Source organism: Episyrphus balteatus, chromosome 2, assembly GCF_945859705.1.
Source record: "Episyrphus balteatus chromosome 2, idEpiBalt1.1, whole genome shotgun sequence".
Taxonomy (NCBI): Eukaryota; Metazoa; Arthropoda; class Insecta; order Diptera; family Syrphidae; genus Episyrphus; species Episyrphus balteatus.
Window position 1 is genome coordinate 55,713,504 of NC_079135.1, and position 14,958 is coordinate 55,728,461.

The following is a 14,958-nucleotide window of genomic DNA, read 5'->3' on the forward strand; positions in this document are numbered from 1 at the left end:
TAAATTGAGGCATAATTTATTTGAAAAGGCATATTTTTTTTTCAAGTGAGGCATAATTTTGAGTGAATGGGTTGGCAACGCTGGATATAAGTAAGTCGAAGTCGAGAGCTGTCGACTACCCAACCCATCCATCGAAGACATCCAAAACACCTATATCAATGGATGATAAAACACCGCTCTTCGTCGTGTCTAAAATTGAACTGATTTATTGAAGTTAAACTAAACTACATTACAGCTATGTAAATGTTAGCTTCTTCGCTGGCTATAGGTCTTGTTTTTATTTTATCTAATCTTTTTGTCGACGTTTCACGTGTGCTTACACGGAATAAGGAATAAGAATTTACAGCTATGGCTTATATCTAACTTATGCCCCATTTATAACACTGTGTGACAAAAACAAGGTTGCAAAAAATGCGCGGGCGGAGGCCTATCACGTTTTGTAGAGCTAGTTGCACTGATTACGAAACTTTGTTTAAAAACTCCGTAACACCCCCAAAATCTGGAGTAAGGGACAAAAAACGGTTTTTTGGACCTTATACACAACAACTCTTCATTGTTTTCCGCTAGCCCAGAATTATTTTTAAAGTTAAAATAAACATCTTTTTTATGTAATGACAGTGGTAACCTCTGAATTAAAGACCTCAGGCAAACGAATCGCAAAGTTTGTAAAAAAATTGCATTTGAACATATGTACCTACAATTTTTTTTTTAAATTTTCTGCTAATTTTATTACATTAATGACGAGGGGGATACAGTTTTCTTACAAGAAATAGAATTCAATGCTGTGTGCATCATACCCAACACCGACACATCAACACATGTTAGTAAAAACAACAAAAAATATTTTTGGCGTTACAGAAAATAATTAACAAAATTATGCTAGTTTTAGGGTAGATATTTTGGAATTCGTCTGTTTTCAGGTATTTATCAGTGGTTTACAATATAAAACACATTCGGTTTTATTTAGTGACCAAAGCTTAATATTTAATAATAATAATTATCTATAATCGGTTTACCATTGATTAACAAATCAATAGTTGTTTCAAAAAATGTAAGACAGTTAGCTAATCTAGTACAAAATATATTATATATTCTGTAAGCAAACAAAAATCACCAAATTTGATCAGACGAATGTGTTGAACTGGAAAATTGCAAACAAATAAAAAGATTTGAGAAATGATATTCTTCTTAAAAACCCCGTGACTCCCTCCCCCCCCCCCCCCCCCTTGCATACACCGTTTCATTAAAGACTTATTCAGCCTTATTGTGAGTTTCACGTGGAATGTTGTTCGTCCGGAATTTAAAAAGCTATCATGAGTTTCACCTGAAGGGAATTTACACTATCCGCTTAACTAATTTCTTAATCGGTACCAAAATTTTAGTGAGAGAAGAGCTCGCAAATTACCTGAAAAAAGTTGAAAATACAAGGTGATGTCCGAACGTGAACAACTTTTCGCCCGGAAATCACAATAGGGGAAAAGTGAGATTCAATTTTTCCGGGTGGAATCTTGTTCACGTGGAACTCACAAGAGAGCTGATTAAATACACTGCCAGTTGTTTATTTTTGTAAACGTTTATTAAAAACTCAAGTTCATAAAAAACAAATATTTTTAACGTATTTTAGACACAAAATAAAAACACTTTCACTAATGCGCAGAAGTTCACAAGAGGCGATAATGTAAGTATGTATTGTAGTTGTAGTAGCTAAAAGTTGAAATATATTTCTGATAAGGTTTAACTAATTTTTGTTTAGGTTAAATAAAAGTGCTCATGCTATACATATATTCAGCCCTATCGTGAGTTTCACGTGGAATGTTCTCCACCGGAATATATTTGTTCGCACGGAATTTTAAAAGGTATCATTTTCCGCTAAACTAGTTATTTGTTCGGCACCAAAATTTAAGTGAGGGAAGAGCTGTCGACTACCTAAAAAAAAAGTTGGAAATTCCGTGAGATGTCCCAACGTGAACAACTTTTCGCCCCGAACTCACAATAGGGAAATTGTGAAATTAGATTTTTCGGGGTGGAATCTTGTTCAAGTGAAACTCACGATAGGGCTGATTATTTTATATAAATAGCATTAGAGGTTATAAATTAAGTACCGTAAAACGGATTTATTTTTCCACTGCGTGGGTAACTTCGACCCACAGATCAAAAGCGTTTGACGACGCTAGGGAGTTATGCGTTTTGGATATAAAAGTACCGCATGGTTGTATAAATTTACGACTGTATAAACTCCTGGTCATATCTTTAGTTGGTTGAACTAGTTGATGCTATTGTTTTGAGAGTAAATAATAATTAAATATCCAAATGCTGTTGACCAAAAAATGAACGTTCTTAAAATAAATTGTGTTGACTTAATACTTTAGAGCCATTTAATAAACTTGATCCAAAGGAGTTAAGTCAAGAAAAATCTTTGTTTACATTGATAACAAAGTTTGATATATAAAGGAAATTTGGAAATGAATCGTTTATTTCAGAAACAGCATAAGTCCATTTTTCCCAAAAAAATTTTTTTTTTGAAATTTCTCATTCATATGTACATAGTAGTTATTCATCTTCTGGGAAAAAATTAAGTATGTTAGACCCCCCAAAATACGAAAATTGAAAGGAAAGGGTTCAAAATATATGGAAATTCTTCACCCGGTGACAACATTTTTGACTGTTAAATACATGACTTTTTACCAGTTTAAAATTTTTTTGGTAGGAATCTTGACACGCACACCCTTTTGTTATATAGATGTATATAAAGATAAGGAATTACTCTATCTATATCTATTAAATTCATTAAAATTGAACCAAAAGTTATAGCCAGAATTCTCGCGGTGGCAACTTTTTTAAATGTTGAATATATGACATTTTACCAGTTTTAAATTATTTTGACACGCAAGCTTTAAAATTATATATCAATAAAGAGGTAAATATTTACTCTATCTATACTGCTATTTTATTCATTAAAATCATAAGCAGGGTTCAAGAGCTATACTGCCGCACAAAGCAAAAAGGGCGTATGAGCCAAAAATCCAAAATTGAGTTAAGGGTATATTTGACATCCTTAAACAATGCCTCATTTATATGTTAACTAAAAACATCGCATTTCCAATTTTAAGTGGCTCAAAATAGTCAATGAAGATGGGGACAGAGATATTACTCCGCTGTATTCCCTAATAGAAAAATGCATTTTTTTTTTCTAACTCTAAGAATTAATAAAAAAATTGTTACGCATTTGGGAAGCTTGAATATTATATTATTATTGTGTAAAATAAAATATAAATATTTCCTACTACAAGTTGCATAAAATTACTTTTGAAATTAAGCACATATACAATTCTCAACTCTTTCCTTTTTCAGTAAAATGCATTTATCTCAAAACTACAAAAATGGATATGCGCCCTTTTTGCTTAGCACGGCAGTATAGCTAAAGAATAATGGCTTTTCGTTTTCTGTCTTTCTCTTGACTTAACCCCTTACGATAATTTATTTTATTTATAAATTAAAAATTAATGCAAATACAAAGGAGTTTAGTCAACTTCCGCCCTTAATATAACGCAATTTGAAAAATATTTGACTTAAACCCTTTGTACCGAATCATTTCTAACGGAGGGAGATATGCTAGAACTATGGCGTTAGGACCAAACGAAAGAGAAAAAACCTACCCAATAAAAATCCATCGAATCGATTTTTTCGACTTAACCCCTTTGTACCCGGCAGCAAAGAATTTTACAGTTGGGAAACTCAACTATAAAATTTAAACTTTGTATAAACGAGCAGGTAAGTCGAATTATAGGGACTTTTCACGAGTCGATTTTAGCCGTGCGGCGAAGCTTTTCGACTCGTGTGAACGTAAGTCGCAGGCGACTAAGTGACAATCCCCATAGAAAAATCCTGGTCGACCGACATATCGTGCGGCTGAAATCGACTCATGGAAAGTGGGCGTTAGAGATTTTTCTTGCCTAACTTTCCAGTCAACTTTCCTATTAAATTGTTCTTTCTCTTGACTATCGTGCACAGTAGAAGGTTTGGTTTGACATTTGAAAGATGTATTGGTGTTTGCTTAAAAGCCTATTAGGTGTTCTCAATAACACCGGCACACAAAAAAAAAGTGTCATGTACAAGGGACCAGATCTATTTTTCTAGGGGAAGGTGGCCTAAAATGGCCCCCCTAAGATAAATGTCCTATATCTCGAAAAACAGTAACATTCAAACTTAAATGCTATAAACTTTTCAAAGTTTAATATATTCCCCTCACATATTTTTCTTTCGCGAGTTAAAAAAATTGCAAAAATTATTTAATTTTTTAAATTTTCAAGACGTCTACAAATTTCACTGATCAAATTTACCCGGGTAAAATGGCACACTGTCCAAATATACGTGATTTTAAATGCAAAATTGAGTCAAAGGGCTCCTTTTCCATTTTCTTGGAACAAGTGGTGCTTAATCCCCCCAGATCTTTCTACGAGTCATTCAAAACCCAGTTCATGTTGGTTGCTCGTCTCGTTACTGTAGTTTTTGCAACTTTGAATGTTTTTGATGTTTTTTTCCAGGTTTTTGACATAATCAAGGGCTTTCCGCTCATCTCTGTACATCGTTTATATTTAGCAACTATTTTCACTTTAAAAAAATTAAAAAGTGCAAGAAAGTATAAAATAGCATGTGAAAGTAAGTATGCCATTTTACCCGAGCACTAAGTGTGCCATTTTGCCCATTTTGAGTTTTTTCAATTAAATTTTTACACCAAAAAAATTAAAATCGTTTTAAACCACTTATTTCAGTAAATTAATAAGAAAAACTTCAAGCTTACATACATTAACTTCTTTTTCCAAAATACAATGTTTTTCATACTTTTTTTTGCAAAAAAAAATTCACAAAACTTTAACGAGTGTACTTTTTGAGGTGGATAGAGACAGTTTGACCTGTCAAATTTCAAATAATGGCTTGAAGTTTCTGAAATTTCGTATATGTTGGTTTTGCTAGATAAACTAAAGAATCGCGTTCACAAAACTTTCTTATTATTTTCGATTCTACGATTTTACCTTGGGGTGCCATTTTAGGCCACTTTCCCCTATATGTTTTTGGACCCGCTGAAACCGAATTTCAAGTCCATTTGGCCCGGTCACCCTCCAGTTTTGAGCTGTGCAGCATTTTGTTTGATTTTTTTTAATTTTTTTTGTTTTTTTTTTTTGATTTTTCTCAAAACTGGAGGGTGACCGGCAGTGGCGTATTGAAGGGGAAGGGGGGGGGGGGCTCAGGGGGCTCAAGCCCCCCCAAGCCTTCAAAATCATGTTACTATTTAGCTGATTTCATCATAATGTACATGATTAACTGAAATTTGTTCGTAAATCTTAGAGACTTAGAGGCAGCTCGAATGCTCGAGCCCCCTTCAAATTCTAAAACGGTTGTTTGTGTTTGTTTGAGTAAGAGCCTTAGCTGGCGTTGAGAGTTGGGGTGAATTTTGTTAGTATTTTAGTCCAATTCGGAATTCTTCAGATTATTTTTTTGTGTTTTGACGTCGAATTACATCACTGTACATTTTGCAAAACTTCTTATGTAATCTTAAAACTCCGTATTTTGTCGTCTTAAGTATATTTACTTTTTTTTCAAAAATAATATTTTTGTAAAAAATATTTGAAATAGAAATTTTTTATCTCTATCTCAAAATCTTAGTTGTAAACAGAGGCGGATTTACAAGTTTTCAATGTAAAGGCTTTTCAGTTTTTGCCGCCCTTGCCTAGGATTCGTAAAAAAATCGAACTCGAGATAACAATTTTACATGACATTACGATGATGGAGAATGCCAAAAAAGTGCCGGCAATTCTGTCCGTCTGTCTGTACATACCTCGAGCTACAGCCTAAACGAGTGAAGTGATATTCTTCAAACTTGGTAGTTAGCAGTTTTTGGTGATTCCCTAGAGAGGAAATTGAAATTTTTTTTATGACCAAAACTAACGGTACCTGCCGTTTAACAAAAATAGAAAAGTAATTTTTTTTTTCAAAAACGGCTCTAACGATTTTTATTAAATTTTTTTTGTATAGTATTATACATAAGAGCCAACTTTTGAAATAATAAAAATATTTTTTGTACCGTTATTAACGGTACCTGTCATAGAACGGTTTTTTTTGGTTTCTGAATATCTCGTACAAAATTAACCCGATTTCAACGAAAATTTTTATACAAAAGCGTTTAGATAAAAATAATATTAAAATTTTAAAAAATTTCAAAAACGTATTTTTGGATTTTTAAAAAATATTTTAAATTTTGTTTTGAAAAAGTTTTTGTAAACCTGTTGGTGAAAAATTTTTGAATTTCGTATTTTTGTGTAAATTAATTGATTCTTCAAAATGGCATACCAACTTTTTTTTGAAAAATGTTAGAAATTTTTTATAAACTCCTGCTCAAAATTAACGCACACATTTTTCGTCTGAAGTTATACCCCTGCATCTTATTTTAAAAGGCTTTAAAATTCTTTGGTGCATTTTTTGTGTTTTGTTATTGTTTAGCAAGTCGAAAAAATGCTAAACTGCAACAGTATTATCAACCAAAAAAAAGATAAACCAAAGGAGAATGGGCAATTTTGTATGGAACTTGGACGTTCCGCGGCCAAGAACGATTTTGTTATTTTTTGATGTAGTTAAGTCTTACATACATTGTGCAGAAGTTTTATCCTTCTAACGTTCTTCACAAACCGATAAAATGCATTTTTGCATTTAAAAGTTAATGCAAATTGTCTCAATGTTTAAAATTGAACGTTTATTTTAAGTGCAAGATATGATAATCTGTCATTTTCCCTGAGCCTGAAGACCTTTATCTTGGATATCCAACCAATAGAACCCAAAATATTGGCTTTTTAAAACATTTCGAGTCTATTTTAAGACTTTTTTCTCAATTTTGTATTTGTTTTTTCCTTTTAAAAACTCAAAAACAAAATCTTGAAGTGGTTGGCTTAAAAAGCTTATATTTTGAGTTCCATTGGTCGGATATTCAAGATTGAGGTTTTAAATCATAGAAAAAATGACATAAAATCATATTTCATAATTTAATTAAAATAGCAATTCAATTTGCCCTTCGCATATTGCTCGATGCATTAACAACACTAATATTGCAATATCTTCCATTCCAAATGCAATACAACGAAACGGCCATAGTAAAAATTTTTCCTACGTTATAGTTCTCTCATTTGATACCAATTTCATTACTGGCCGCCAAACGTCCAATTTTCCCATTCTCCTTTAACAATTCAAGGTCTGAAAACTGATTATAAAATAATTTTTATTTTTAAGAAGAAAAATTAAAAAAAAATGGAAGCGGGTGACGGTTCTTTCCCATAATTGTATGCAATACTTGGTATAGTCTCCTCTAGCGCATATGACAACCTGGAGTCGTTTGTCCATTCCACTAATTAACTTTTGAAGGTTTTGTTTTAACACTTCTTTCACTGAAGTTTTCAGTTGATCAAGACTGCTTGGAGGTGGATTTCGGTCGCGAATGCATCTTTTCAATATTTCCTACACATGTTCTATTGAATTCAAATCCAGATTTCTGTGTGGTTAATCCGAAGCTGGAATATTAAAATCTTGAAGATTTTCTCAAACTACTCTAGCATGCATTATCGTGCATCAGACTAAACTGTGGACCAAATCTAGGGGTGATTGGAACCAGATGCTGTTCGAGGGCATCAGTCAAGTATTTTTGGGTACTTAACTTAGGTCTAGAAAGGCTCGCTAACTCCGTAGGTGTTGTAAAGCAGATTTAACTCCATGAAATTTTATGACTCTTCTTTAAAAGGCTCGCGGGTTAACAGACAGACTTCAGCAAATCTCTCCCCAAATCTTCCCGACAAACATATTATTCCATACCTTTAATTTAAGATCACTATTGTCTCATTTGAGAAAATAACCATGATGCTGTGGCATAAAGTAATAGCAGGACTTTACTTTAAAATAAATAGGATGTGCGTTAAATTTGAGCAGGAGTGTATATGTATATAAAAAATTATTTTAAAAAAAAAGGCTTAACGACTTTCGAATTTTTTTTCTAAAAAAACGTTTTTATACAAGTAATAAAATGGTATACTTGGTTTTTTTGTAAATAATCATTTAAAACGGTGTTTAATTAATTATAAAAACATATTTTTTTACGCTTCTTATGAAATTTCTTGGAAATATCAAATTTGAAATTTTTCCTAATTTTCTTGAATAAAAAGCTTTACCATTTTTAATTTTGGTGGGGGCAGCACCCCAATTTATTCGGCTTATTTCAAGCTACAAAAACTTAATCTAACTTAAAAACTAATTTATAGCTAACTTAGAGGGTGATCGGGACAGTAAAGAAGGCGGTGTTTAAGAAGAGACGTGCTGATGTTGAAATCAAAATAGTCAAGGTTCGTGTTTATACTCCGCAACATTCGAGTGAGGGGTTCGTTGGATCCATAGGATGTACGGTGGGACGACAGATAAAAAAGGCGAGGATTTCTCAGATTTCGGGGGTTTGTATTGCAAAAGATGGAATTATAGAGAGTTTGACAGTCAACAGATCCGGTGAGAAGTCGGTGAATAAAAAGAATATTGTTTATTTTTCTTCGTTCTTCTAAAGTTTTCAGGTTGATTAGTTTGAGACGATTTTGATAGGGAGGGAGGATAAAGCGATCGTCCCACGGTAGGTGGCGAAGAGCGAAGCGAAGAAAGCGAAGTTGAATGCTTTCGATTCTGGCTGTGTGGACATGGTGATATGGTGACCAGACTTGAGAGGCGTATTCAAGGATGGGTCTAACGAAGGTTATATAAAGGGAGCGAGTCACATAAGGGTTACAGAATTCTTTGGACCATCGTTTAACAAAACCGAAGGCTGAGTTGGCTTTGTGTATCATGTTATCGATGTGCATTAGAAAATTGAGTTCTTGGTCACATATGAGACCAAGATCTCGAATCGTTTCAACAATGGGAATGTGTTCATTGTGGAGTAGGTAGTAACGGGGAGGAGATTTTATGCGCCTACGTGTGAAGGTCATTCATTGATTGGCATTTGGTTGATTTGGAATTAGCGAAAAAGGGGGTAGAGTAAGCATTTCTGAAACGCACTCTATAAGAACGGTTTTGGAGGTAGGAAGATATCCATTTCAAAAATATAGGTTCGAAACCAAGTGCAGTAAGTTTGAAAAGTATTAGGCTGTGGTAAATTTTGTCAAAGGCCTTGCTAAAATCGGTGGAGACAACATCGACCTCCATCCCAGCCTCAAGTGCTGAAAGGGTTAAAGATACGAATTCAATGAGGTTAGTGGTAGTGGACTTACCCTTTAGAAACCCATGTTGTCTAGGGGATATAAGTGACTTACAGCGGAAGCTTATGAGTTCGCTTAGTATGCATTCAAAATTTTTGGGTGTATGGGAAAGTTTAGCAATGGGGCGGTAGTTCTTAACGTCATTTTTTGCACATTTGTTGTGAATTGGAGTTATAAAAGATGATTTCCATACCTGGGGGAATTCTCCTTGAGATAAAGATAACTTAAATATTTGAGAAAGCGGGAAAGAGAGAGTATGAGAACATTTTTTGAGAAGAATGGCAGGGAGTGTATCTGGTCCTTCAGAGTATTCATCGTCAAGTTGATTCAATTTATCTTCGATGAGATCTATTTCGATGAAATCTGGGAGAAATGGCCCGAATGAAAAATTTGGCAAATATTTAAAATAAGCTTCATCTGGTTTAAAAGAATCGTCTGTGGAAGATTGTTTGAAAAATGTGGCAAACAAGTTTGAGATGTGTTGAGCATCGCTAGAGTTACTTTTAGTATAAGAGCAAGTACATGCGACCCTAGTCGTGCATTTTATTTTTTTTTTTAATTTATATCTCGCTTAGAAAGTGTACCTCTCATTACAAATTTTTCACGTTATAGCAAATTATTCGAAAACGGCTCTAACGATTTTGATTTAACTTTGCAGACGTAATACTCAAAGCAATCTCAAAAAAGTCAAATAAAAAAAATTTTCATTTTATAAATTTTACCCTAAATGTCGGCTCTTCCTCCACATCAAATTTTTTTTAAATTCCTATAGAGCCAGCTCTTAAAATCTACAAGTAAACTAACTATAAAAGTGCTTTATTTCGTGCATTTTATTTCAATGAGTTTGAGTTCTGCATTATAATGATGGGTTGCCCGAAAACCAGGAGTCACTTCGGTTAAACCACAGGTTTGTTCTTAACATCATGAAAATCTTGGGTAAAATCACAATGTCGCGTCAGTGAAATCACGGGTTTCCCCGATAAACGGTTCACTCCGAAAACATCCCGAATTACTTTGGAAAAATTACATAATCTCTACACTTAAAGAATAGGTCGCTGCTGTACGATTGTGTTTTTTTTTTTGCTAAAATCATCTTCTAATCACGTATTGCTTTGGCAAAATCTTCGGTAGCCGGGAAAAAAATAAATCATGGAACGTGTCGTTTAAAGCACGGGTTGGACACTTAAACCAATGGAAGGGTTAGTTCGGTTAAATTAATGATTTGGTTAACCCCTTAAAATCACGTGATTCCTCTTTAAAAGTTACGGTTTTCACCCGAATCTTTGCTGTATTTTCGCCACTAAAACACTGATGCCTTTGGTAAATCGCTGGTTTTTTTGTACAACCATGTTTTTCCCAAGTAAAATCACCTCAACTTTTTCAAATATGTATGTACATATGATAGCTTCATTAGTTTTTCTCATTCTCACGTAAAAACTTCTAAGGAACGTGATTATAATCACACGAAGGTTAAAATATGATTTGTTACGTGTAATTGTTCAATTTTTTTAGCGTATTTTTTTTTTAGATTTTCATAAAAAAAACAAAAACAATTGAATTCACGGTTTAAAATTACAAAAAAAAATCACAAAATTATATGTATAAACTAGCCAGTTCGTAGCCAGTTCGTTCGTAACCAGTAGTTGGACTGGAATGTATGGGTTGTTAGTGAGAAAAGGGGAATACATTCACACCTATTACGTAAGTCGTTTGTTATAAAACGACACAAAAACCGACTCGCTCTTTGAGCCTCAATTTTGGCGTCCAGAGCGAGTCGTTTTTTGTGTCGTTTTATAACAAACGACTTACGTAATAGGTGTGAATGTATAAAGCAATTATCGTGTCATAGGAAAGAGGGGCGAAGAGCGAAGGGGACTGTCAAGATAAATTTCTTATTTAAGACAAATTGTAGCTCCCAGAGCAAGTCATTTTAGTATACAAACGACTTACGTAATATGAGGAATTTTCTCATGCAAAGTATGGGCAAAAGGCGCAGATGCCGATTACTAGTTGAGGGGCGGCGAACTTGCTGTTTTAGTCTAGAATATGGAATGTGCAATGACTAATGGGAGAAAAAAGTCATTGGAAAATTTTTTTACAGAATTCTATTTATTTATTTATTTAATTCGTTAAATACTAACGTTACATCTTAATACTAAATTTATAAACTAAAAAAAGAAAAAAAATATTAAATACAATATTATAAATAGGTATGTACATTAAAATTGTGCATTAAAAAAACTTTGTTTGAAACTCTTACTCTTAAAATTAACATTAAATGAAGAAATTATAAAATAGTATCTGTTGAAGACTGAAATCAGTTGATTTAAGGGACTATTTACACCATAATTTGTTCTGCTAAATATTGGACTTAAAATAATTTGTCTGCGTAAATTAGCTTGACTGTAGCTGAAATTAAGACGATCCAGAGCTGATGGAGATGTTATTGACCCATTTATTAATTTTAAAATAAAACATAACTGTAAATATTGTCTATGGCACGATAATAACGGAAGATTGATTAACCTCAATCTATTTGCGTACGGGGGAAGTGTATATCCTGGAGACCACGGGAGAAAACGTAGACAAAAACGCATGAACCTTCTTTGGATGCTCTCAAGGCGGTCTATGTGAACTGTGTAGTATGGTGCCCATATTACACAGCCGTATTCTAGAACTGGTCTCACAAAAGACACATAAAGTAGTTTTACGACGTAAGGATCCTGGAACTCACGAGCAAATCGTTTAATAAATCCTAAAATTCTATTTGCTTTTTTTACGATATAATTGTAGTGATCAATGAAAGCCAGTTTTTGGTCAAGAATAATTCCGAGGTCGGAAAAGAGGGATAATTTATCCAGTGGGAATGTGTCCAACGTATAGTCATATGTCACAAAGTTCTTTTTGCGTGTAAAACACATTGTTTTACATTTGTCTAAATTTAATAAAAGACTGTTTTTATTACACCATTCTCTGAATGAATACAGATCACTTTGAAGATCTAAACAATCTCTTGTTGATGTTATTTTCTTAAAAATTTTTACATCGTCAGCGTAGATAAGTACAGATGAGTTTTTCAAAATTGAAGGCAAGTCATTAATATATAATATAAATAACAATGGACCGAGGTGGCTACCTTGGGGAACACCAGAATTAATAAAAAATTGATCAGAAAGTTCATTTCTGAAATTCACACTATAAGTTCTATTTCCTAAATAAGATGAAATCCATAATAAAAACGATTCGTTAAAACCCATAGCTCTTAGTTTAAGTATAAGTGTTTTGTGACAAAGCTTATCGAACGCTTTGCTAAAGTCGGTGAACACACAATCAACTTGTTTATGATCCTCAAACGCATCGAGGCAAAACGTAGTAAAATGGAACAAATTAGTTACTGTTGATTTATTTTGAATGAATCCATGCTGATTGTTACAGATAATGGATCTACAGTTAAAAGACAAGACTTCACATATAATGGACTCGACTATTTTTGGGATGACAGAAAGTTTTACAATAGGACGATAATTGGTAATTTCATTCTTAGACCCTTTTTTGTGAACTGGTGTTATGAATGCACTTTCCAACAATATAGGAAATGTTGAGAAATTAATAGATATATTGAAAAGAACACAAAGAGGATAGGATAATTCTGACACACACTTCTTCAAAACACAAGATGGAACACCATCAGGGCCCGGACTGAAACAGTTCTCAAGATCATTAATTTTTTGAGTTATTGAATTTTCTTGAATGCCAAAATTGATCGAACTAAGGTGCGAAAAACTTAGGTTTGGAGAAAATGAATACGAGGGTTCTTGAGAACCAGTTAGTAAAAATGCTTCTTTAAAAAAATTTGTAAACATATTTGAAATCTCTCGCGAATCATGGCTTGAATTCTTATTAAAGCTCATAGAGTTAGGGTATCCGTCAACATTCCGTTTACTGCTCACAAAAGACCAAAAGTTTTTAGGGTCATGTTTTAACTCGTTTTGAATTTTAAATATATAATTTGTATACAATTCTTTGGAATAGTCAATAAACATAGTTTTTAGTTCAGAATATATCATAAAATCACCATAAGCTCGGGATGCACTATATTTTGCCCAAGATTTATTTCTTTTATTTTTTAAATTCTTAAGTTCAGTATTAAACCATGGTGCAGTTTTAAGACTTTCAAATGATTTACGAATCGGAATGGTTTGATAAAAGCAATCAAATAGAATGCTATAAAATTTAAAGCACATCTCGTTAATGTTACAATTTAAAAAAGTTTGATTCCAGTCCACATTACATAATAAGTTTTTTAGTTGATCGAAATTGTATTTTTTGTAATCAAATTTAAGTTTGTTATTTGATTTAAAAGAAAGATTGTTAATATTAATACTTAGAGATATGTCTAACGCTGGGTGATGTCGGTCTTCTTCTAAAAGTTTAGTATGAGCGGGAATTACAACCATGTCATTGTATATTGTGTTGGAGAAAAAAACCAAGTCCAGAATTTTATCAAAGCGATTTGTAATTCCATTGAATTGGCTGAGTCCGCATGAAGCTAAGCCATCGATAGTCGAAAATTCACTTGCGGATGAAGGGTTAGAAGGAGAGAAATAGTTGCATTCAGTAGAATTTGTCCATGTCAAGTTTGGAAGATTGAAGTCACCTAAGATTAAGAGCTCGTCACTTGGTTCCATTTGGTCATGTATGCTATCAATGCAGTTAATATAGTTTTCGTAGGTATAGGTGTTGGATCTCGGAGGTATATACAAAGATATAATGAAAAGGTATCCAGATTCCATTTTAATTTAAATGCATATTATTTCAATGTCAGAGGAATCGTGATTATTGACTAATGTGCATACAAAAAAGTTTTTAATTGCTATGAGTATTCCGCCTCCAACTGTTTGCAAATCGTTCGAGTGTCTGTCACGCCTGAAGACTTGATAAGATGAATCAAAGAGCTCAGTGTCAAGAAATGTATTATTTAACCAAGTTTCAGTCAGAATAATTATATCATGTGGAAGATTATTGATATTTTTGTAGACCGTGTTGATCTTTGTCCTTAGACCGTTTACATTTTGGTAATAAATTAATACCTGTTGAAGCTGCTTTTTTGTTGCATTGTCCTGGTCTGCCGAAAAGGGTTCTGAATGGTAGATGGATTTGTTAATTTATTCTGAAACTCATGTACTATAGTTCCAATTGGCCAAAACGATGAAGAATTTAGTAAGTGAAGTAAAGAATCTGATACTCTAATTTTAAAAGATGCGTATTTAGAGTGGTTTCGATGTAACATTTTCTCCACAATCGTATCTGATAATGATCCCAATTTACTCGTGATAAAGTTTTTTATATCGAGGGCATTCGTTGAGGGATGGAGCTTGGAAATAAATAGGGTTTTTTTTCCCTCCACAACTCTTAGACCCGATATAATTGGAGATACGTTCTCATTTATTTTGTTGGTAGTAGTTGGATTTAATCTTGTAGTTTTTTGTATTGATGTTGAAACATGCGTCTGTTGCGAAAATAGAGATGATGAAGCTAAATGAGATGATGATGTATAGTCTGTCGGTGTTATTGTTATTGATGAGGAGTGCGAAGAAAGTAAACTAGATGCAGACGTAGGTGCCGAGTTACATCTTGGTATAGAAGTACTGTCGTCTGTTGGTGTTGGAGTCGGCAATGTCGG